This window comes from Lissotriton helveticus, chromosome 12 (assembly GCF_964261635.1).
Source record: "Lissotriton helveticus chromosome 12, aLisHel1.1, whole genome shotgun sequence".
Taxonomy (NCBI): Eukaryota; Metazoa; Chordata; class Amphibia; order Caudata; family Salamandridae; genus Lissotriton; species Lissotriton helveticus.
In genome coordinates, this window is record NC_136073.1 from 67689876 (window position 1) to 67712836 (window position 22961).

A 22961-nucleotide genomic window follows, 5' to 3' on the forward strand; every position below is an offset into this window, starting at 1 on the left:
GGGCCCGCACTGGCACTGTCTGCGCATCATTTTAGAGCCTGCTGTGGGACGCGTCACAGATGTATTGAGGGCCGTAGCCCGGCCGGGGCCCCCCGAGCCCGCAGGCCCCCCCGCAATGCGGGGGCTGCGGGGGCTTGTGTTACGCCCCTGGTAAACACCACAGAAAGGAAACGACGGCCCTCTTCCGTGGTTTGTTACAAACATTTTGCAATCGAAAGTCTGGCTCCGCTGAAAGAAGGCGCACACATTGTGCAAAAACATTATAGTTATGCAAAGTTGCAAAGTGTGTTATTTTTGGCAACCGTTCTTAAGTTATGCTTGCACAGTTTTTCATAGCGCCACTTACTTATGTGAAAGCCGTAACTTTTGCAATAATGTAATTGCTGCACGTATTGCCATCTAACACTACGGAATAAAACATGCCCCAAGTAAACACTTATTTTCTTGTGCAGGGCCATTATGTTTAAAATAAACTGTCAAAGAGATAAACTTGCAAATAAATATTCTGCATAGACTTTCTTTCTGGGTTGACTAGTTTGATTAGATGAGAGAGAAAGGTGTCTTGGTGTCTGGTGAAACTTTTCTCATATGTGGGAATGGGTGTTGTTGGGCAGTGCCATAAATTGGGGTTCAAGGTTTGGCGGTGGTAAGGGGCGGGGTCACGGGGGGCGAGGTCACGAGAACACAGTCTGACAGTCAACTTATACATTTAAAAAAAAAACAACTCTACACAAAGAAATAGTTGACAAGAAATACAAATGTGACTGCAAACCTGTTCTCAGTGAATAACAAAGAGGTTATGTTGACAAGAGGATCACCTTCAAGCTCCTCACCCATGCACACAAAGCACTCCACAACCCCGGATCAGCCTACCTGAACAGCAGACTCAAATTCCACACCCCCACCCGCCAGCTCCGCTTCGCCAGCCTCGCCCTCGCCGCTGTCCCCCGCATCCAACGAACGACCTCCGGCGGCAGATCCTTCTCTTTCCTCGCCGCCTACACCTGGAACACCCTCCCCACCCACATACGGCAGACCCAAGACCTTCTCGCCTTCAGAAGGCTCCTCAAGACCTGGCTCTTCGAGCAGTAGCAAATACAACATAGGGGTGAGTACAACATAGGGGTGAGTAGGATGCACACCTGTTCTCCAATTTCACAAGTTCTCCGAACTTCTTAATTGCGTGCCGAAAGGTGTAGCGGCCAGCCCAGTAGCCACTCGAATGTAAATACTCCATATTTTAGGGGCATCATGTTGCCCCCATCCAAACGCTCTTTGAGCAGTAGCAGCATCCCCCCCCCTCCCCTCAGCGCCTTGGGACCCTTACGGGTGAGTAGCGCTCTTTACAAGTACTCTGATTGATTGATTGATTGATTGATTATGTTTAAAAAAATTCTTTATGGGTTGAGGCGCATGCTGCAGAGATCTTGTGTGCCCAGTGATTTTCCAGGGCTAATAACGGTAAAATAACTCTTGTTGTTAATGCACTTGCTGAAGAGATATGTAGTAGCATATGTTTAACATGCCTACTGCAAATCAGGTTGTGAAGCCTTTCATATATCTAGGGAAGTGGGTAACTGCTTTGACACTGAGATCCTTTTGTACTTGGAGTTCATCAATTACAATCCTTTTAATATAGCACAGTGATCCATGAAACCGCATCAAGGAGCTGCATGCAAACTGCAAAGCATGGGTTTAGAACCTTAATGTGTTTTTCCTCAATCGGTCATTGCTCTAAGTCTAAGATTTCTAAAAGGTTTCCTTTGGGTAGCAATAAAGTCTTATTAGCATAAATAACCCCAACCACTCTGGTGAGTTCTAAATCCTTACTTTGTGTTTTTCCTGGCCACGCTATCATAACGTATATTGCCTACCATTATGAATGAGTCGAAGTAGTATCAATATTCTTAAATGTATACAAACAATTCACCACAAAAACAGTTCAAAGTCTGTTCACCAGGAACATAGGTTTATTTTACTAAGTGAAACATTCATTAGATGGGGGGGCGCTAGAGGGCGCACTTGCCGAATGGCTGCTCTTGTGTGAAGCTCCGGCCGCCTGGCATGAATATCCTCCAGTAATCCTTTTTCCCTGCACGCACCCGCCCGAAACTCCACACGGAGGTACGCCAGGGGACAATGCACACTCGGTGAAAATCTGGAGGCAATCCCCCCTGGGACACCGGAGTTGTGAACTGCGGAACTCCCCGGCCGGCGTGTGACTGGCCATGCCGGTGCCTGCTGTCGGCTGCTGACCCAGCGCAAGCCCGGGGATCACCACGAGGCGAGTGGGCCTCCAACGCTTGGACGGCAGCGCTGCTGCTACTGGCGGTGAGACTAGCGTGGAGAGGGGGCCAGGGAGATACGTGCAGCTCACATTGCTGGCGCGGCGGGGGCAGAGGGAGTGCGGGGCCCCCCGCTGGTTTCGCCCGGCTGAAAGCCTCATTGCTGCAGTGCTAGGCGCGATATATCGGCGCCATGGAGGACTGACTGACACACCCCAATGGACCCGTGACGTCCTGAGGCCTGGCCCCCACCAATACATACGGCCTTCATAACTGCTTGCTGCCACCTTCACGACGTGCTGCCAGGCCCGACAGCCTAGCACTATTGAGTGGGTCCTCACGGCGCTACACCTCTTCATTGCTGCGGTGCGAGGCGCGACTTATAGGCGCCATAGAGAACTGACTGAGCACTCCTGCAGCGGATCCGGAACGGCGCTATTGGGTAGGTCTTCAAGGCGCTGCGTCTCTGGCCGGCGCTCCTGCACTTGCTCCCAAGGGGCCGACACAAACTGGCAGAGGGATACCAGAGGGCAGCCTGAGAAGCCCAGTAACCTGCCTTGCAGTCACGGCACACGACCTCGGAGCCTGCCTGTTGCCGGTGCCGCAGCGAGCGGACGTCTTGTGGCGCCTGGCGCTCCTGCTCCTACCCTGTAGGCGCTACATCACTGGGCTGCCGTCCCTGCGTTGTGAGGCCTGTCTGCTCCTGCACTGTACTCCTTCTCACGGGGGTCACCCCGCAAACGACAGCTAACTTCCCCCAGTAATCGGCGCGTCAGCTGCGTGATAGACATTGCTGCGCCGCACTACATAGAGTGGGATCGCTATATCCTCTATCAGCCTCCCTCCAACAGTGGTGCAGACGGCACGTAGGCGCAGACAACTCACATTCATCTTGCCACCATGGGGAAGCCGGACAGTCGCCAACCCAATTTGCAGTTTGAGACTGCGGCGCAAAAAAAGGCGACAAGACACACTGGAGACGTGGTACCGCCCCGAAGCCCGGTAACGGAGGCCTCGACATCGACCCAGCTGACCCCAGATATGACCGCAATCCTGCAAGAAATGCGACAGGGCTTTGCGACGGTGGTCGACAAAGTGGATAGACTCACGTCCAGGATGGACGGCATAGCCCAGAAGATAGACGTCCATGAAGAACGCATATCTGAGGCGGAACGCAGGATATCGGCACATGACGACACGACCGCGGCTCATGACGCTCGCCTTGCCAGGATGGACAACGTCCTGAGGATAATCGCTGCCAAGAACGAGGAATTGGAAGCTAGGAGCCGACGGAATAACATTCGAGTCACGGGCATTCCGGAATCGACCAACACGGGGAGGATGGAATTATATGTCGAGAAACTGCTGTCAGCAACAGTCGGGACAGACGCTCTTTCGGCTCACTTTATTGTGGAACGTGCACACCGCTCTCTTGGGCCTCAACCCCAACCGGGGGCCCCACCGCGACCCATAATTGCACGCCTCCTAAACTACCGTGATCGCGATGCGGCGCTTAAGGCAGCCAGAGCAAACCAAAATCTGGCATATGATGGCGTGCCCTTCTCGATATACCCTGACTTTACCCCGGTGGTCCAAGAACAGCGACGGAAATTTCTTGCTGTAAAGAGGAAGCTTCGAGATTTGAACATTGACTATGCTCTCTTATACCCGGCAAAGCTGCGAGTCACACACCAAGGTACGCAGCACTTCTTTCTCAACCCACAACAGGTCGAAGACTACATTAAATCCTTGCCCAAAAGATCCAGGCGACCTGCGGACGCTGACGACTTAAATGCATCTGGTCCTGAGTAGGGGGCGACTAGCTCTCTTCGGATACATCCTTCCGCAAGTGGTGGATTCGTCTTCACTCCCCTCGCTGCTGGGGGGAATTCATTTGACTAGGAGATGGCTGCCGCTGCCCCTGGGTACCATGGACGGGTGCTGCATCGTGGATGGTAATGTATGCCAGGCACCACCCCCACCTCGTCCCTCTCTGCTCCACGGGTGCACCCAGGAATGGACATACACGGAGTGGGATGGCTGGGGGTGGTAGACCGTGCACCTCTGATGACCCCTAATGGGTGTTCCCCAATGACATTGACTTTGTTGCTTGTTTGTTGGTTGCTATCTAGCACTGTTTTGGGTAACGGGTGGGGGGCGGGACAGGGACACTGGCGAGTTGGGGTGGCTCAGTGGGTGGGGGGTGGTGGAAAGACTATCTAGTAGAACGGACTTACACTGGGCGATGTAGATCTTCCGTTGGAACTGTTGATCTGCCTCGCTATTTTTGGTTACGTGCTGTGGACCGTTTGTCCCTTTTCCAACTAGGCCTGATGCCTGGAGTTATCCGGGGGGTATGGGGGGAGGGGACTGCTGGGGTTACTGTTGGGTTTCAAGTTTTGACATGTGCATGTGGTGGTCTGAACTCACACATTTGCCCTTTGGAGGGCTCCGTGATTGTGGCGGGGGGGCGAGGGGGCGGGGTGGGTGTGTTGTGCGCTACTTATGGCAGAGTCGTGACGGAGGGGTTAGGGGTGATTCATTTCTGCTTCAGTTTCTGCTTCCGCTTGAGGGCATGGCACTGGTCCGAATGTATAATGTTCTATTTGTTGGGAGGATGGGCTTGGCAGCCTTCCATGCTCTGATCCCGCAGTTATGGTACTACACGTTTACATGGGTGACACACACCTGAATGTGATTACTTGGAATGTGAGGGGGCTGGGAGATCATAGGAAGAGGAGACAGATATTGAGCTACCTGGATCGCCATAATGTTCACATTGCTTTCCTACAGGAAACGCACTTTGCGCCCCACAAATCGCGAGCCTTTGGGAGCAGGTGGGCTTCTCACTCGATCTTTGCTAACTACTCCTCATATGCCCGAGGTACGGCCATACTAATTAAGAGATCCACAACTTTTCGGCTGGCGGGCTCCAAGGTAGATCCCCAGGGGAGGTACTGTGTGCTATGGGGTAGGCTGGGACACATGTCAGTGACACTTGTCTGTTGTTATGGGCCCAACTCGGATGACCCGCAATTCTTTACCTCACTGTGGGCGGCGATAGTTGAGACAGGACCACAACACCTCATATGGGGTGGAGACTTCAACATAACCCTGCACCCCCCCCCTGGATAGATCACACCCTGCCCCACATCACTATACTAACGGGCGCGAAGTCCTTAGAGCGACTATTGCTGGTAACAATCTCATTGACGCCTGGCGGGCACACTGCGGGACTAGAGAGGAGGGTACACATTTTACTGCGCAAGCTCAGTCATGGGCGAGACTTGACTATTTCCTCCTTACCTCACAACTGTACACAGCACTAATACATGCATCTCATCTCCCCAGGACTTACTCCGATCACTCTCCCGTTTTGATCACGCTGGCTGGTTCTGAGCTAGGCCCCCCAGTGACGGCGTGGCGCATGCAGCCCGCTATGTTATTGGACGCGATATTCCAGGAGGAACTCCGTGAAGAATGCCTAGACTTCTTCAAACGCAACAAAGACTCAGTCCGAGACGTTGAGACCATATGGGAAGCCTTTAAGGCCACGCTTCGAGGCTTATGTATATCGAAGGGCTCGGGAGTGCTCAAGAGCATACTCACTCGATTACGCAGCATAGAAGCTGAATTACGCAGTGCTGAAAGCCGTCTTAGGACGCACCCTGACACGGCGACCCTCGCTACCATCCGCGATAAATTGTCGGAATTCTCAGAGGAGGCTGCTCGTGAGGTGAAGTTTCGGAACAAATACTGGGTGGCCAGGAGGTATGGAGAGGGGGAGAGGCCTGGGAAGGCTCTAGCAGCAACGGTCAAACTGATGCGATCGCCGACGATAATATTAGAACTTGAGACGGCGGAGGGGCTGGTACTTAGAGACACCACCCAAGTCCTTAACGAATTTGTGAGACATTACAGTACACTATACTCCACTAGCAGACACAATGAACTCACGTTGGATGAATATCTGGCAGATATCTCCTTGGGGTGGTTGAGTGATGCGCAAAGAGCCTTCTTGAACGCCCCTTTTGAGCTGGATGAGGTCAGGGAGGCCGTCATGGGCATGAAGTCGGGCAAGGCCACTGGGTTAGATGGCGTACCTATAGAATTCTACAAGACTTTCATCGACTTCATGGCTCCGGTGTTGCGGGAGGTCTTTGAGGACGCCTTGGAGGTGGGCCATCTCCCTGCCTCCATGAGAGTTGCCCTCATCACGTCGCTGCTTAAGCCTGGGAAACCCGCCTCCAGCTGCGACTCTTACAGACCTCTATCTCTGTTAAACTGCGACGTTAAAATTCTTGCGAAACTGATTGCGACGCGCATAGGCCTCCTCCTGCCTGCTCTTATTCTTCCGGACCAGTCCGGATTTGTCCCTGGAAGGGCGACGTCGCATAATCTCCGTACCTTTTTTTCGGTATACGACTCCGTCCATGAGGATCTCCCTATGGCAGCCATTTTTTTAGACGCCACCAAGGCGTTTGACTCGCTCGAATGGGACTATGTGTTTAAAGTTCTGGAGCGAATGGGTTTTCCGCCTCTCTTTATTTCCTGGATTAAATTATTGTATACACATCCAACTGCCAGAGTACTCATCAATGGGAAATTGTCGTCGGAATTCCCGATCACCAGGGGGACAAGACAGGGGTGCCCACTGTCCCCTCTTCTGTTTGCTATAGCCACTGAACCTCTGGCGGCTAAATTGCGACAGCATCATCAGGACAGGGCAATGCGCTGCTTTCAGAGACAATTACTCGTCTCTATGTATGCTGACGATATCACCCTCTATGTTCGCCACCCAAGCGATAACTTGCATCCTATACTCCGTGAATTCATTCGAATTGGTGCCCTCTCGGGGGTTCAAATCAACTGGAAGAAATCATGTATCTTCCCCCTTACTGCCTCGACAGTTCCATTCCCGCTGGAATTCCCACTTGCCTGGAGCACGGGGGATTTTAAGTACCTGGGTATACATGTGGAAAGGAGTAGAGGAGACCTGATGCGTGCAAACTACGGCACTGTGATGGACAAGTTGAGTGACAATATATCTAGATGGATCACGCTCCCTCTTTCCATGGCGGGTCGTGCCTCATTAATCAAAATGATCATACTCCCTCAACTTTTGTATCTATTCTTGAATATTCCGTACCACCCCGGATCCTATTTTTTTCGTCTGCTACGTTTAGAATTGCTCCGACTAGTGTGGGGTGGTAGAACGCCCAGACTCAAATGGGAGATCCTTGTCCGGCCATTCGCACAAGGGGGATTTGGCATCCCTGACTTTGAACTCTATTACCGGGCTGCACAGGCTCATTATGCGTACTTTTGGGTGCACCAGCAAAGATACATGCCTCAACTGGCGGCTGAGCACTGGTTAGCACACCCGATCCCCATTGAAGGCGCGCTCTACTCCCAGGTGGAGGGTAGGGATAAGACCCCTTCCACTGTGACGAGCACTGTGACGGCATGGCACTCTATTGTGTCCAAGCTGGACTTGAACTTCTTATACGCACCGAAACTGCCGCTGGCCTACCACCCACAGCTGCCGCTCCTACAGGAGGCTGGCTTTCAAAGACTATTGAAAAAGATTGGGGTCACTACGTGGGGAGACATGTACCTGGATGGCGTCTTCCGAACTAGGGAACATTTCTATGAAGGCATCCACCCGACACCTCTGGACTTGTTTTATTATGTCAGACTCAGACACGGCCTACAAGCTATCACGCCTGATTTCCCCTGCGAGCCCCCGGTGCTACCCCCCTTGCAAAACATGCTGCTTCACGATCATCCTATTAAGCTAGTATCTACACTCTATAACTCTATACGGGCCAACACGACATACACAGATCTGCCCGCTAGGCAGAAATGGGAACAAGATCTCACCTTGACTTTCACGGACACGCAATGGGAATTTTGCCTGCAACAAACTGAGCGCATTTCATCTAACAGCCGTTATAGAATAATCCACTATAAATTTCTGCACAGGCTATACCACACTCCAGCGCGTCTGCACAGATTCAAGCTTAGGCCTACAGATGCCTGTGACAGGTGTGGGGCCCCAGGAGCTGATTTCCTTCACCTTGCATGGGGATGTCCTGCAGTGAATGAATACTGGACTCAGGTGTTTCGGCCCCTCTCCAAAATGATACACATGACGGTGGATCCATCCCCATTGGTGGCCCTTCTAGGGTATGTTGCGCCTCTTCAAGCGGCTCACCGCAAATATGTGGCACTGGCTATGCTTCTGGCTAAACGCAGGGTGGCCTGTAGATGGGGGCGGGGAAGGGCGCCCAAGTTCAAGGATTGGTTGAGTGATATGGTATACTGCCAGGAACAATTGAATACCTTTTCTGAACTTATGCCGCCTACTTCTAGGCCTACTGACATATGGGCCCCATTACAAGGTTATTTGGTAACTGATCCGCCCGAGGATGACAACGATTGAAGGTGGGCGGTGGAGTACCTTTGCTGATATATCTTGAGCTCGCAATATAGCATCTGGACTGCTGGATGGGGCATGATATGTTTGCTGCCTCTCCCCATCCCCCCCCCCCCCTCCCCCCCCCCTCATTCTTCCCCCCCCCCTCTCTGCCCCCCTCCCTGCCCCCCCCCGTTTAAGACCCTATGTGAAGAACCTCGTCCTCAGTGACGTCCCGGGATGCCTGTCTGCCCACTACTTCCGATACTGTGGCTCAGCCTTCCCTCTTCTGTGATCTCGTGACTCTGCCACTCTGATGTCACCGTGCCTACCGAGAGTAGATGTGCCCACCTAGATGCCCGTGTGCCCCCCTCCCCCCCCCCCCATTCCTGAGTTTGTATGGACACTGCACATGTCAGTGGTTATATAAAAATTCAAAAAACTCGAGACTCATTTATCTAGCTGTAAGACGCGGCACTTGTCACTTAGATGGAATTGTTGGCAAAATTGTTTTCAACGCACATGCATGTCGACACTGATTTGTATTTCTGTGAGCACTGATAGCGGCCGGCCTCCGGGTTGTTGGCGAGACGCTGTGTATTCCTGACAATGCTCAATAAATGTCTTGAAAGTTAAAAAAAAAAAAAAAAAAAACATTCATTAGATGCTCTTCCAATTCAAAGCATTAATGTTACTTCATGTATCTACTTAAATATACTTCAATTTCATGTGATATTTACAGTGCTCACAGTGTGGTAGAGAGAAAAAGAAGGTTTTTAGGGAAAATGGGGGTGAATGGATGAGTGAGGGATAGGGTAAAGGTGTTGTGACAAAGGCACAATTGCATTTATGTACAGTAGAACCTTTACAGCCTAAAATCGGATCATAGTTCCCCTAAAGTCATAACACATAGGTCGCAATAAATTGATTTCTTCTATTCCTATGGTTTTGAGGGTATGCAGTAGTCTACATTTCGACCCCTGTTTAGTGAAGGGTTGTTAGTTCCTCATTTTGGGGTCTTCGTCAGGACAAGGTGTTGTATGGAGCACCTGAAAATAAATACATGAATTCACTGTATGAAGTATAGTGTGGTGAAGAATACAGGTTGGTAACGAAAGGTACCTAATGGGGGAAAAACTATCAATGAACGTTCCTTGTTGGGTCGAAACGTAGACTACTACATACCCTCAAACCCATAGGAATAGAAGAAATCACTTTATTGCGACCTATGTGTTATGACTTTAGGGGAACCATGGAGCGATTTTAGGCTGTAAAGGTTCTACTGTACATAAATGCAATTGTGCCTTTGTCACAACACCTTTACCCTGTCCCTCACTCATCCATTCACCCCCATTTTCCCTAAAAACCTTCTTTTTCTCTCTACCACACTGTGAGCACTGTAAATATCACATGAAATTGAAGTATATTTAAGTAGATACATGAAGTAACATTAGTGCTTTGAATTGGAAGAGCATCTAATGAATGTTTCACTTAGTAAAATAAACCTATGTTCCTGGTGAACAGACTTTGAACTGTTTTTGTGGTGAATTGTTTGTATACATTTAAGAATATTGATACTACTTCGCCCCTTTCTCGAACGTATTGTTGTTATGACCCAGGTCGGGTAGTTTTATGGGTTAACCCCGTTAAAACTTAACACTACCATTATGAATGACGCAACTTCTACACCTTGCAACTCTTACTGTCATATGTAACATTTTCTGTACATTGATTTACTTACTTGTATGATTTATTGACTTTGTATAATGTTATTTAAATCGTTCTGACAATGACACCTACAATGGGATGAGCAGAGCTAGAAAAGAATCACATTAAAATAAATGAGTACTATTTAAATTATTTGTTTAATTACTCATATAGACAGATCCATCCGACATGTTTATAGAGCGTGAATATCTATTAAAGAGGTTGAACAAAGCCTAAAACCTGCCTCCAAATTATAGTTTTGCATACATACATGTGAAGTGATAACAAGCTGTGTGCCTTACTTTTCCTCCACTGCATTGTCATCCAGGAGTTAGGGTCCACATAGCACCTAGCCAGGATGTTAGTCCAATGAAATTTGGGCTGATAGCCCTTTAACCCCTTCCATGCTGGTGATGGAACCGCTCCGTCACCAGCCTCGGTCGCGCTGTGCAGGTGACGGAGCGGTTCCGTCACGGTCCGCTCGGCGCTGATTTCGCGCCTGCGCTGGACGTTCCATTGAGCGGGCGGGGCCGTGACAGAACCACTCCGTCACAAGCACAGCGCGCCCGAGGCTCGTGACGGAGCGGTTCCGTCACGAGCATGGGAGCGCCGCGCGGCCCCCCTCCCCCCTAGCGGTGCGGCGGAATTGCCGCCGCAGCGAAGGTGTTAAATCAGCTCTTTGTTTGAGCTCAGATGAAAGTGAAAATAAGGGCATCCCCTCACCGCCTGCAGGTTGCCGCTCCCAACACAACCTGCAGGCGCAGCTGAATGTGTCCCGGTGCCAGCAAATTACACCATAACAAATTCAGCATATTTTACTGGGGTGAGCCTGGATCCCGGGTCCCAGATCTAGCTCAACAGTAGCTGCCAGAAGCATCGGGCTCCCCCACATTTCCTGCACTGCTTAATAGAGGTGGGCAAGCTTTCCTGTTGTCCCTGTGGTTCTTCAGGCGTGTGGTGCAGGCCCTTGGGAGGAAAAGAGAGGCAGGCGATTAAAGTGGCGTGCCCAGGAGAAGGCTTCACATTTCTTGCCTTCCCTTGAGTACCCAGTACCCCATAAAACAGGTTCCTGCCTGCCCATCCCTTTAAGCAGGGCTAGAGGGCTTTGGAGGGTAGAGGTGCTTGGCATGTGTTTATGTAGATTGTGTGGTTGGAATTACTGGTGTTGATGTAAGTGTGAGTCTAACTGCGCAGGCTTCCTTGAAGAATCCTAAACTGGACAGCCTTTCTTCAGTTCCAACTGAGGGGAATCAAAGAGTTTGGACTCCTATGGGAAAGAGATGTTCTCCTCTGGAAGCTTGGCATTAATATAATCTAATGCAGCATCCCCTTGGCGTGCTAGTTAGATCTCTTTAGGAAAAGGCCATCCTTGCTTGGCAAGCTTTCCCGAAACCATGAGGGACTCCTCCAACCTTTGTGCTTACGGTATGGACGTAACAAGCAATCCCTCCATTAGGGGTTGGACAGACGCTGATGACAGAGTGTCCGGCTACATGTAGTCTGCAGTTGTTTTGAGGCACCATTCAATCATGTAAACAAAAAGGCTTTGGAGGGATGTCTAGGCCCAATTATTGGACATGCCCTTTGATGGCCATTGCCTCTTTGGTGATAAATCGGACTCCTACAAAAGGTTAGCATTCTTCAGTGGCAGCTGTTCATTCTTTGGCGACAATCTAACTCCTTTTTTCAGCTTCATCCACACCCACAAAGAAGCCTCTTCGAGTTCGCTCTAATACGGGATCACGCAACGTCAGATGGAGGTCGAGTGGCGCTGTTTCTTCATTAATGGCAGAGCATAACTTGGAACCAGAGGGTCATTTACCTTCAGGTTATTCTGTCATTCCTCTAGACTACCCATCATTCTCCACATCTCCTACTCAAACAGCTCGATGGAAGGAATCTGTTCCCTTCTGCCCAAAGAGGCAACATAGCATCTCCCCTCCCTCACAGAGGTCAAGTGTACCATTCGGAGTTCTTTACAGACCCGCAGAGGAGAGGAGGTCTGTGACCCATTCTGGACCTCAGATTTGCCATCAAATTGTTGAAGAACTAAAAGTTGAGGATTGTCGACACTCAACATATTCGATCATCTCTTCCCCGGCAGAACTAGTCTCGCTGGATCTGCAGGATGCTTACTTCCATGAGCCGAGTTCCCCTCAGCACCAGAATATTCTGAGATTTACAGTGTGGGATTTACAGTTTCAGCATGCACTTCTTTCATTCGGCCTCGCCTCGGCCCCATGGGTTTTCACAAAACTGAAGGCCGTCCTGGTAGCCCACCTCCGTACTTGGACTGGCTTCTGAGAGCCACTGTGCTGGGGAGTTTTAAATAATAAAACACTAGGCAGATTTATGGATGAAAGTCTATAAGTAAGAGTTTATTCTGTCACAGTCAATAAATCATGCAGTAATACTCTTAGGTATGATAAACAGCCCCAATGAAGTTCTTTCTCACTGTATTCCTTGTCTGCATTTGTTAAAAGATCGCCTTGCTTTACAATAAATAATAAATAAGTTCATAAACAAACAACTAAACAGTTCCTTTCCTTCCTCCCTCTTTCTCCCTCAAGGAAGCTTTAACTCTTTCTTTCGATTCGGGAACATTTACTTTTCTTTCTCTTTCTTTATTCTATTATCTGTGCTCTGTATTTTTGTTCTCAGTGCTGTCCTTTGGATATATCCTTTCTCTTTTTAGCCCTATTCTGTTGTCGCGCTCACTTACTAAAGTGATTTTTATCCTTTAATTTACCAGCTAGTACATGGAAAAAGTCTGAAGTTTCTCCTGTACGGTTTAAGGTCTTACGTCAGCCACTCCAATGGATCATGTCTAATGTGGATAACAGATAGCCGGCTGTCTATCTTCCCCCATCCGCTCTGAGTTTAAGGCCTTACGGCACGGTGTTCCTCAGGGCTCCTTATTGAGCCCCAACCCTTTCAACCTGTACATCTATCCTCTGGCTCAGCTTAAATAACCCACTGGGGTTGATTTTATGACTTATGCAGATGACACCCAATTGCCTACTACAATACAGCGTCTAACCCCATCGACGACTTTCAAGCTTGTATGCTGGCCATCGTCCGCTGGCTGCCTCAGAACTCTCGGGGATTGAATGCCACTAAGACAAAAAACCTTATGCTGCTGTAATGGCTCGGAGATTATGTTGTGTTAGGTGCTGTGTTATGTTATGTTTATGTTATGCGATGTGATGTAACGTTATGAGTTTTTATTAAATGCAACAAATCACTCCCAAAGAAGTATCCCTGCAATATGTAAAACGCTGTGACACCTTTGGGTCTAGCTAGTGCTATAGATAACCTATAAATAAATAAATAAATATAGCCTGAAACTAGAAGATCGCTAAAAGGAATGCTAGATTTTAAACACATAAAAACAATACTTAATCAATTCTTAACACATCTTAATCCATATTTATACAAGGAATTTTTTTTGTCATAATCGAATATTTGGTGACAACTCATTCCAATGATTGGGTTCTAAGTATGAGAAAGAGAGACACCATATTGGGTGGTATGCACGAGGTGAGGGCTAACCAATGCCGTATTGGCAGATCTAAGGTTTCTCGTGGATCAGTAGACCTCGAGTCTTGCACCCAAGTATGCAGCCATTCACCCGTACAAAGGTCGGTGGACCAAACTTCTCAGCACATTAAACCCACACTGATGTCAGTGTGGGATTTAATGTAAAATGCACAACAGAGGGCAGCTTAGAGATGCCCCCTGAAACTTGACCAACACCCAGTGACCTGACTGAGTGGCTGCCTAGGCTGCCACCTCCAGACATGTTTCTGGACCCCTGGGTCGAGAGCTTGCTGCTCTCGGGGGCCTGAAACAATGCACATCCTGGGAGGAGGTGCCAAGCCTACTCCCCTAGGATGGGCAGGGTTCACAAAGGAGAAGCTTCAAAGGCATGCTGCCTTTGCGAGCCTCTCCAGGACCATTTGCTGCTTTCAGCAAGAGTCCCCACTGGTTCTACCCCCCACTTTGGGCGGGAGACCCGGTGGGAAAAACAAAGTGAGGAAGAGAGGTGTGCCGACCTCTGCCAACTCCACCCCTAAGGTGGGGGAGGCGAGGTGAAGCACAACCTCGAGTCCCTGCCATCTTGAGGATGGGGGGACCCAGCCAACCAGGGACAGGCTCCTTCCCCCCTCCCACTGGAGAGTGGCAGAATAGGGGGTGTACCCATACCAGGGAAGGGACCCATTGGTCCCTGTCCTTTACCTACCTGTGACATCACAAATTTAGTATTTGGGGGCACCCTGAGCCTTCCTTCCCCAGATCCGGCAACCACAAGAAAGGAAGAAGGAGAAGAAGGACAAAAAGCCATGCAGGAGCTAACAAGAGCATGAGACCCACTAACTTGGCCCCAGCCCTACAGGCCTGTCTCCCCTCGAACCTGCTCCTGCGAAATCCCGGCGTGTCCAGCAGCCAGCAACCTCAAAAACCCTAGAGGACCTGCCTGCATTCACTTTCCAAGCTGTTTCTCCCGTGAACACCGGACGTGTTTAAACTGCAGCTTCTGGTGCCAGCCAGAAACCGCGAATCCAGCCCACTCTGCACCCGCCGAGCCCGGCCCGCGTTTGAGTGAACAAACACCGCGAGGAAGTCCCCCTGGCAATCCTGAGCCGAGATCCGGTGACCCCTGACCTGATTCAAGCCTCCAGATGACGCCTGCAGCCTCAATCCAGAGGACCCACCTACCGCGACCAAAGCGGGTAAGAAAATCCAATGTCCAAAGGCACCCCTGCACCCGATGCCCCATGGCCTTGTGTGCCCAGCCCAGCAGTGCCTAACCATCCCTCTACATCCCAACTTACCGCTCGAAGTGGTGGTCACTCCTGGAAGATCCTCGTCCCCGAGCCTGCAGTGTTTCTTTGTCCCAGAGAATCTCCATTGAAATCAACAGGGCACCCAACTTCAAAACAGCACCCTGCACCCGGAAACCTTAGTGAGGGTGCCCCTTTTGTGTTAACCTGGTCCCCAACTTGCCCTGAGCTTAACCCTAGGAGCTTTGCTCCCACAGCCTCGTGGCCTGCTTGCCAGCAGCCACCAACCGGAGTCCCCCTATCCCCCATAGGATAACATTGGGCCTTAACACTCTGTACCCGGCCGCCCTAGTGCCGCTGAGGGTGCAACAACAGTGCATCACTGACCCTGGGAGACCCCTGTGTCTAACCCCAGAACCCTAACTCAAAAGACCGATTACTTGCCTTGAAACCGATAACTAATTTTTCCTCATAGGATAACATTGACACTTTTTCTCCCAAAAAGTTTGTGTCGACTTTTGAAAACTACAAATATTCCTTAAAAATCAGCCGAATAACCAAAACGCATTTTCTCAACTGTTATCAGGAAATGTCCTAGTGCTGAATCTAGGATCCAGCACTGAGTAAGAAAAAGTATCTATAACATAACTTACCTGCTAAGTGAATGTCCTCCCATAGGATACCATTGGTGATTCTTTGTGAAAAAGTTTTTAAGTGTCAACTTTTGAAATGCAATAATATTCTTTCAAAATCGTACCTTTAACCACAACACATTTACTCACCTGTTTTCAGGAAATGTCCCAGGGCTGCAACTAGGATCCAGTCCTGTGTTAGCAAAAGTAATCTGAAAAGTAATTAACTGCATTTTACTTAAAAAGCCCATTCAATTGAATGTACTATACCTGCAATGTGTTGCAAACTGCTTACTTAAAACTGTAACCAAAACCAGTACAAGTTACACTGCAATTTTGAACTGTGTTCATACAAGTAATTTACTACTGAAAAGTATTTTTATGCTTACCTGTACCAGGTTTGCTTGGTTCTGGAAATAAAACAACAGTATATTTTTTATATACAAAACAATTGACCTAGAGTTCAGTTCTTGAGTGTGTGGATTCATTTGCTGACTGAGTGTGTACATCAAATGCTTTACACTGTCCTCTGATACTGCCTTACTGCTCGACCAAGCTGCCACTTTAGAGAGTAAGGTTCTATCTAACTTTAACCTCTGCCAAACCTCTGGAGACCCTTGGACTCTATACACACTGTACCTCACTTTGGTGCAGTATATATAGGGCCAGTTTCTTACACCACTTCAAAGGCACATCTGTGTATGAAAGAAGGACCTCAGACATCAACTCTTCAGTACACTTCTGGACCTGTGGATACTCTGCCAGGAAGAAGGACTGCTGTGCTGCTACAAGGACTGCCACTCTGCTGGACTGGGGCTCTAAAGGAACTGATGCACTCCTGTGCGGACCTGCTACCCTCTTTCCTTTGAAAGAAGAACTGGACCTGAAACTTGATCTTGTACCCAGGACCCCAGAGTGACTCAAAGGGATAGTCTGCTGGCCTCCTGATCTGAGCCTCATGGACATAAAAGGCTCCTCAACAGCTTCTGGACCTGCCTTCAGCGGGTTCCTGACCCCCAAGTGGTGCCTCTCAGGTCCTGGACCCTTGGTGTGGCTCTTGAGCTCTTCAAATCAAGCTTTTGTGCTCTTTTTGATGGAGAAGGGACCTGTTTATACCAGAACCACCCAGCTTGCGCCGTAAATCAGCACAAACTGTCACAAGCCTATCTCTTCACACGGCAAGCTTCGATCACCCGCAGAGGATCGCCACCGCGAAGCTCCAGCCCACCTGTCACAACACCCGGTGTTACGGAAGTGGTATAACAATTCATGAGGGAGACCCACCAATAAAGTGTGCAACTCACTGAGGTGGCAGACTCAAACATCCAACCTCCACCACCAAACATTGGACACTGGGAATGCTTTTGCATGGCACTACGAGGCTTGATGTTTAAGTCTGGCTTTATCACTTTGCCAACATATGCTGATTGTAAACTCTCGGCCTGATTCACAAACTCTGAGTTAATAGTAAGTTTAGGGCAGCGAAGACTCCGCAGTCGAGGCGGGGAACTCCACACATATAAAGATCGGACAGGCTAAAGGAAACAGTATATTGAGTACCCCTGAAATGTAGCATAATCAAACATTTCATTTTATTTAGCCAATGTACTTTCTTTCCTAGAAATATTTTAAAGGTTTATTTCCACCCCTGTCGTGTAGTTCCTATAGTACCCATGCAGGACCTGGGCATTTGGATAACATAAACTGTGGAATTGGTGGCACACTGGTTACGTACACCCCATCGAGAATGTTAGCCTGTTTGCATTTAGCTAGCTCACAGTGCCACTAGTGTCTCCTCTTATCAGGGAGATAATAGTTTCTTGCAACCTTTAGAACATGACCACCTTGACCCCTCAGGATTGTGGAAACAATGTACTACTTTTCGCTCAGTTACTCGTGCTCATTTAGTTTATCTCAGAAATACACAAAATAAACAGTCTGGGCGTTTCAATAAGGGTTTATTGAACAGTTGTTATTCTCGTGTAAAATATATGAGCTGCAACAATCATTAGACAGTAGCAGAGATATATGATTAGCAGCGCAGTGAATATAAAAGGAAAGTACAGTTCTACCATCTTGCAATAAGCATGAATAAATACATGAATATAAAATGCATGATAAAAGTGAGCGTGCTCCTACGATGCCTATCTAGATGTACCTAAGTGTACCTAGCATGTGAGTAGGTGTGAAGCCAAGAATCTCTCTAGGATTTAGGTGAACCCCATTACCTGGAGTGTGAGAATGTAGAATCCCTTCTTGGTCTTGAGTTGGACACCCTGTGAGGGATGTTCAGACCACTGTCAGCTGGAGCCTCTGCATGCAGGAGCCTCAGCGTCCCTAGTCAGTGTGTCGGCCTGGAAGTCTCAGGTTCCCTCTAACACCAGCAAAAGGTGCTATATTTATACAGAAAGTATCTTGGGCTCCTTTGTCCCTTGTTGCTTGTAATAGCCATTGTTGGATTTGAGGGTGACATACGGGATGAACCGTGTACGTGGGTATGGAGAAGAAGGTGGTATAGCCCCAGCCTGGTTTCTAAGAACCCTTATGAATATTCAGTCATACTGTGTGAGTCTATTGATGGAGTTATAGGACTCTATTGTTTGAAACCCTCCTTCTGCACCAAGGACTAGAACTAGGTAAAAGGTTCAATCCTAAAAGGCTTGTTACAGTGTAGTGTAGGGGAGGTAATGTAGGTGAAGGGGTATGATGTTACCCAGGCCTATATTAGGGTACCTATATGAAACATAACACCCCATTCCTGGAAGTTGCACCCAAGGTGGGAAAGAGGGAAGTTTTAAGTAAGTATAGAGAATAAGAAGGAGCGTTAATTCAGTATAGACGTGCATCAGATCTTGTTACGGTTTGCACACTGACTTTTGTTTTGATAGGTGCTCGTCCACATTTCCTTGCCAGTACCTAGAGGGGGAGTTACCAAGGAGATGCTCTAAGGACTACTTATGCTGAGGGGCCTGGTTGAACAGAGGGCATTATTTCTTTTCTCTAGTCCACTTAACCTTTACCCTGGGTGCTGGTGAGGCCTGGATCATAGATGATATACATGCTGTGGCAATGTTTGCGCGGCGCTAAGAAGAACTTTCTGTGCCTTTATCTCGCTCCTACAAGATGGGACCACCAAGAAACAGGTGAGAGCTCCAGTGTTACACTTGGTTCACTTGTCTTCTAACTTAGGGACCGCATAGAAATCAGCTGAACACCAGGGCCGGACTGGCCATAGCGGGTAGTAGGTATTTTCCCAGGAGGCTGGGGGCAGGTTTTGCAGGCCCCAGTAACAAAAGCAGCAGTGCTTCAGACTTGCACCCCCGACCCTGCCCCCTCTAGGGAGGACAGGGGGGCTGCTCCTACAAATTTGCAAGGGCTGCTTTGGGTTCCCAGTCCAGCCCTGCTGAACACCAATCAAGAGCACTATAATAAAAAACACTAGACGTTTTAATATAAAAATGCTGCTCTGGGTTGAAATATGGACAGCAGCAGAGGCGCCTTCCAGTTCCTGTGTTTATCTTCCCCTTACCACACTATATCTCTCCTGAAGTTCACCCTGTCTGTAAGGGATGGCACTTGGTATTTTATTCTGCTTTTTTCCCGTGGGGTGAGGAAAAGGGACTTCCATAGGCAAACCACAGGTGCACCTGCGCAACACTCTTGCCAAAAAGAGAGAGTGGGAAAGTGAGAGAGGCAGCTAATCCCCGCTTCCCTATCCATCAAACCTGGGAGAGCGGGGTCAACACGAGTACAGGCCTTCCTTGGGTGTCCAGTTCCATGCGTCATTCTTCAAGCACCTTCTGTGTCCTTGCACTGCACCCTCATCTCCCTCCTTTTATTTCACTGACCAATAATGCAGCAACGCTTCTGAATGGAACAAGCATTGGCAAAGCAAATAGGTCTGGCCTTCGACAGGCAGATTGTTAATTTATTTTTAATGCAAGCACATACCACAAAATAAATGTAAAAAACACATGCAGCCACCTAAACATGACTGGCATATGATTGCGTTCGAATGTTTAAATTAAAATACATCCACTGGAGTGGGCAATTTACTAGAGATGTTTTCTTTTTTATTGCAAGACTTTCAGATGGACAATTACTTTTATTTTTATTATTTGTGAAGGAGACAGGAATAAATAACCACCAAACCAATTTCCCAAACTGCAGGCACCTTCATTGTTACAGTGTCACTTAAACACTTTATTAAAATGAGACAGAAAATAAATCATCATCATCATCGTCATTTACTTTTTTTCTATAATTGGTATCATAAAATCATCAAGCAGCAGTTCTAAAACAAGTTAAAAGGTACAAAATGACAAGCGATACAGAAATAGACCAAAGATTATGCACAGCCAAAACATAAAAGTACATTATTGTACCACAGACGATAAAAACAGTTGTTGAAAGCTACACGATGAAAGACATTAAATATGTGTTAATAAAGCCATAGATAATTATGCTAGTAATAATTAAAAAGTTCAGTCATAACAATCCTACCCAGTAGGGACGTCACAGCAGAAAAGAAAAAACATAGTGTGGAACCCTCTTGATGGACTCTTGATGTCCAGCTAATTTTGTGGTCAAAGTCTAGGCTCATCATCTCAGTTAATGCTTTAGCATAATTGGAAAGATCAGAGGTCCGCCTTATACGGGCCCAAAAAAGCGGTGGGCGCAACTTAGCGATGTTTCTGAACGACCGCGTGCCCATGTCAAGCATTAAAGGTGTTATTGGGACATTTCAGGGGAGCATCACCAAATCCCTCAGAAACTTATGCTCAGATCTACAGAGAATAAATCAGCATCTAACTGGGCAGCCAACGTGCGAGCAAAATAAATTGCCAGTATTGCAAGTTCATATAAAAAATAAATTAAATAAAGAACACTTTGAACAGCTACTCACTGAAAAGAAAGGAACTATGTTTAGACAGACGTGTAGAATGTGCACAGGATTTGTGCAGTCACTCAAAGCGAAGGGAGCCAATGGGTAAAGTGGGATGAACCACAACATATATTATAGTCGAGCAGAAGCAAAATGCGAACAACAGTGATGCTCGGATATGAATTTAACTAAAAAACATTAAAGGACAAGAGGCGTTTGGCAAAACAGGAACAAGTTGGTTTAATTAAACGCAGCGACCGGTAGAGTATCAAAAGAGTAGTGTCTGAAGAAAGTCTCTCGTTGTACAGAAGTTTTGGATGACCATTTATACTGTTCATGAGGTACATTAAGCCGATCTGGCATTCTTGGCCTTGTTATACACAACAAGCACAACCATCTGATAAGGGGGACACAGGTGGCTCCCGACCTCGGGGGGAGTTAGTGTGGGCCAGTCTGTATGTGTCAAGCTGTCAAGCGTGCAGAGTGCGTTTTCACTATGTGTGGTATGTATGCTGTGTCCTGATTGGCTGAGTGTTGGTAACTTTATGTGGCATCTATCTTTTCTGTATTTTGGGAACGTGCGCTTTTCGTTTTATTGGGACCAATTTCCCCAGACCTGTTTGTGGTGCAGGTGCCTATCTGTGGGATCGATCAGGATTTTCCCTGGGTGCGTGTCTGTCTTTGGGCTAAGTGTAACCCCACCTGTGACCGTCCAATCGATAGGCTCAGGTTTGGGTCGCAGAGCCTGCCTGACCACGTATTTCTAGGTGAATCAGACAGAAATGATATGAGTTCACTAAATTGTGTACAATTAATGTTGTGGTCTTTGATATTTTTACCCACATCCTCAGTACTGTGCGTATAGTTGTCAATACTGTCTTTACTGATATGGACATTGTTATGCGTGCATAGATTATGGCATACAATGACATTGTTTCTACTGGTATCAACATGGTTATGCGAGCACATTTTATGACGTGCATCGATATTGCATTTATTGATATTGCTTTTGTCGTTCCTGCATATATCATGGTGCGTAATGACAAGGTAATCATGGATATTAACAACAATTTCACAGAACAATGGATGTAACCCACTGACCAAAACGCCCTCTCTGTCTGTATATTACGTATGTTTTTCGGGGAAAAACAACTGTCTGCCGAGACACCTATTGTCTGATAGGCCAGAACTAAAATTTTAAGTATTCATTAGAGTCTGGTAATGGTTTGCATCCTGTTTTAAAACGTTCCAAAGTTTGGCAGGTGATATTATTTGATGTTTTTGTTTAGTCTTTCCATTACCATAAAGAGCAGATACGGGTCTGTACTTTCAGCCCAACAGATCTCATCCTGGTTGGCTAACTGGCTGCTCCAATCTGGCCCGTGCTATATGCATGTCCCGAACAAAACTCAAGTGTGGGACAAGAGGAGGGTGCTGGGTGCAATTCTCTGCCCCTTCTGCTTCAGGATTTCTGTGGCAGCAGCAATGAAAGGTCAGTAATTGGGTAGTCACATGCTGGAGTGTAGCCTGGTAATTGTTGTACCTCCAATTTTGAAAACTGTAACTTCTGATGGCTAGTAACTGGTGTGAATGTACTTGCCAGTGGCTTACCCAAGATGCTGGGCCATCTCTGCAGAGTCTTGTGAGGGACCCCTGAGCTTTACTAACTATGATATTTTAAGGCTTTAGACAGGGCCACTAGAATTAGGTGATTGTGCGGCCGCAGCGATTTTTGCATGATTATCGACTTGCCGCATTTGCCACATAATCAGTCATCTGCCACATAATCTGCAGATTTTAACAAAAAAAGTTTGTTTCTAGTTCAAACGGTTCAAACTTTACCACAAATTTAGCAAAACGTGTTGCTGCACAGTGGAAGGCCCTGGAAAAAGCTGGACTGGTCACCTTTCTATTGCTTATTGCTATATTTCAGTGCTAAACTGGTTTTATTGAAGTGCAACCAATGTCCAAACAGTGTTACCAAGTGTAAAAATAAATAAATAAATAATGAAGTAATACTATTATAAAATGTGCAGCATTATGCTGCATAATTTGTCTTTTCTGGCTGCATTATTTACTCGACCCTGCTGCATAATGTAACCAGTGGCGTCCTCTCCTGCTGCATAATTCCAGTGGCCCTGTCTTTAGCTTGAATATTGGGATCCCTAATGGATTGGCCTTGCTTACGCCCCCAATTTTAGTCCTGAAAACTCCTGCTTTATCTAACCCTCTATTAATGGCCTCTCATAA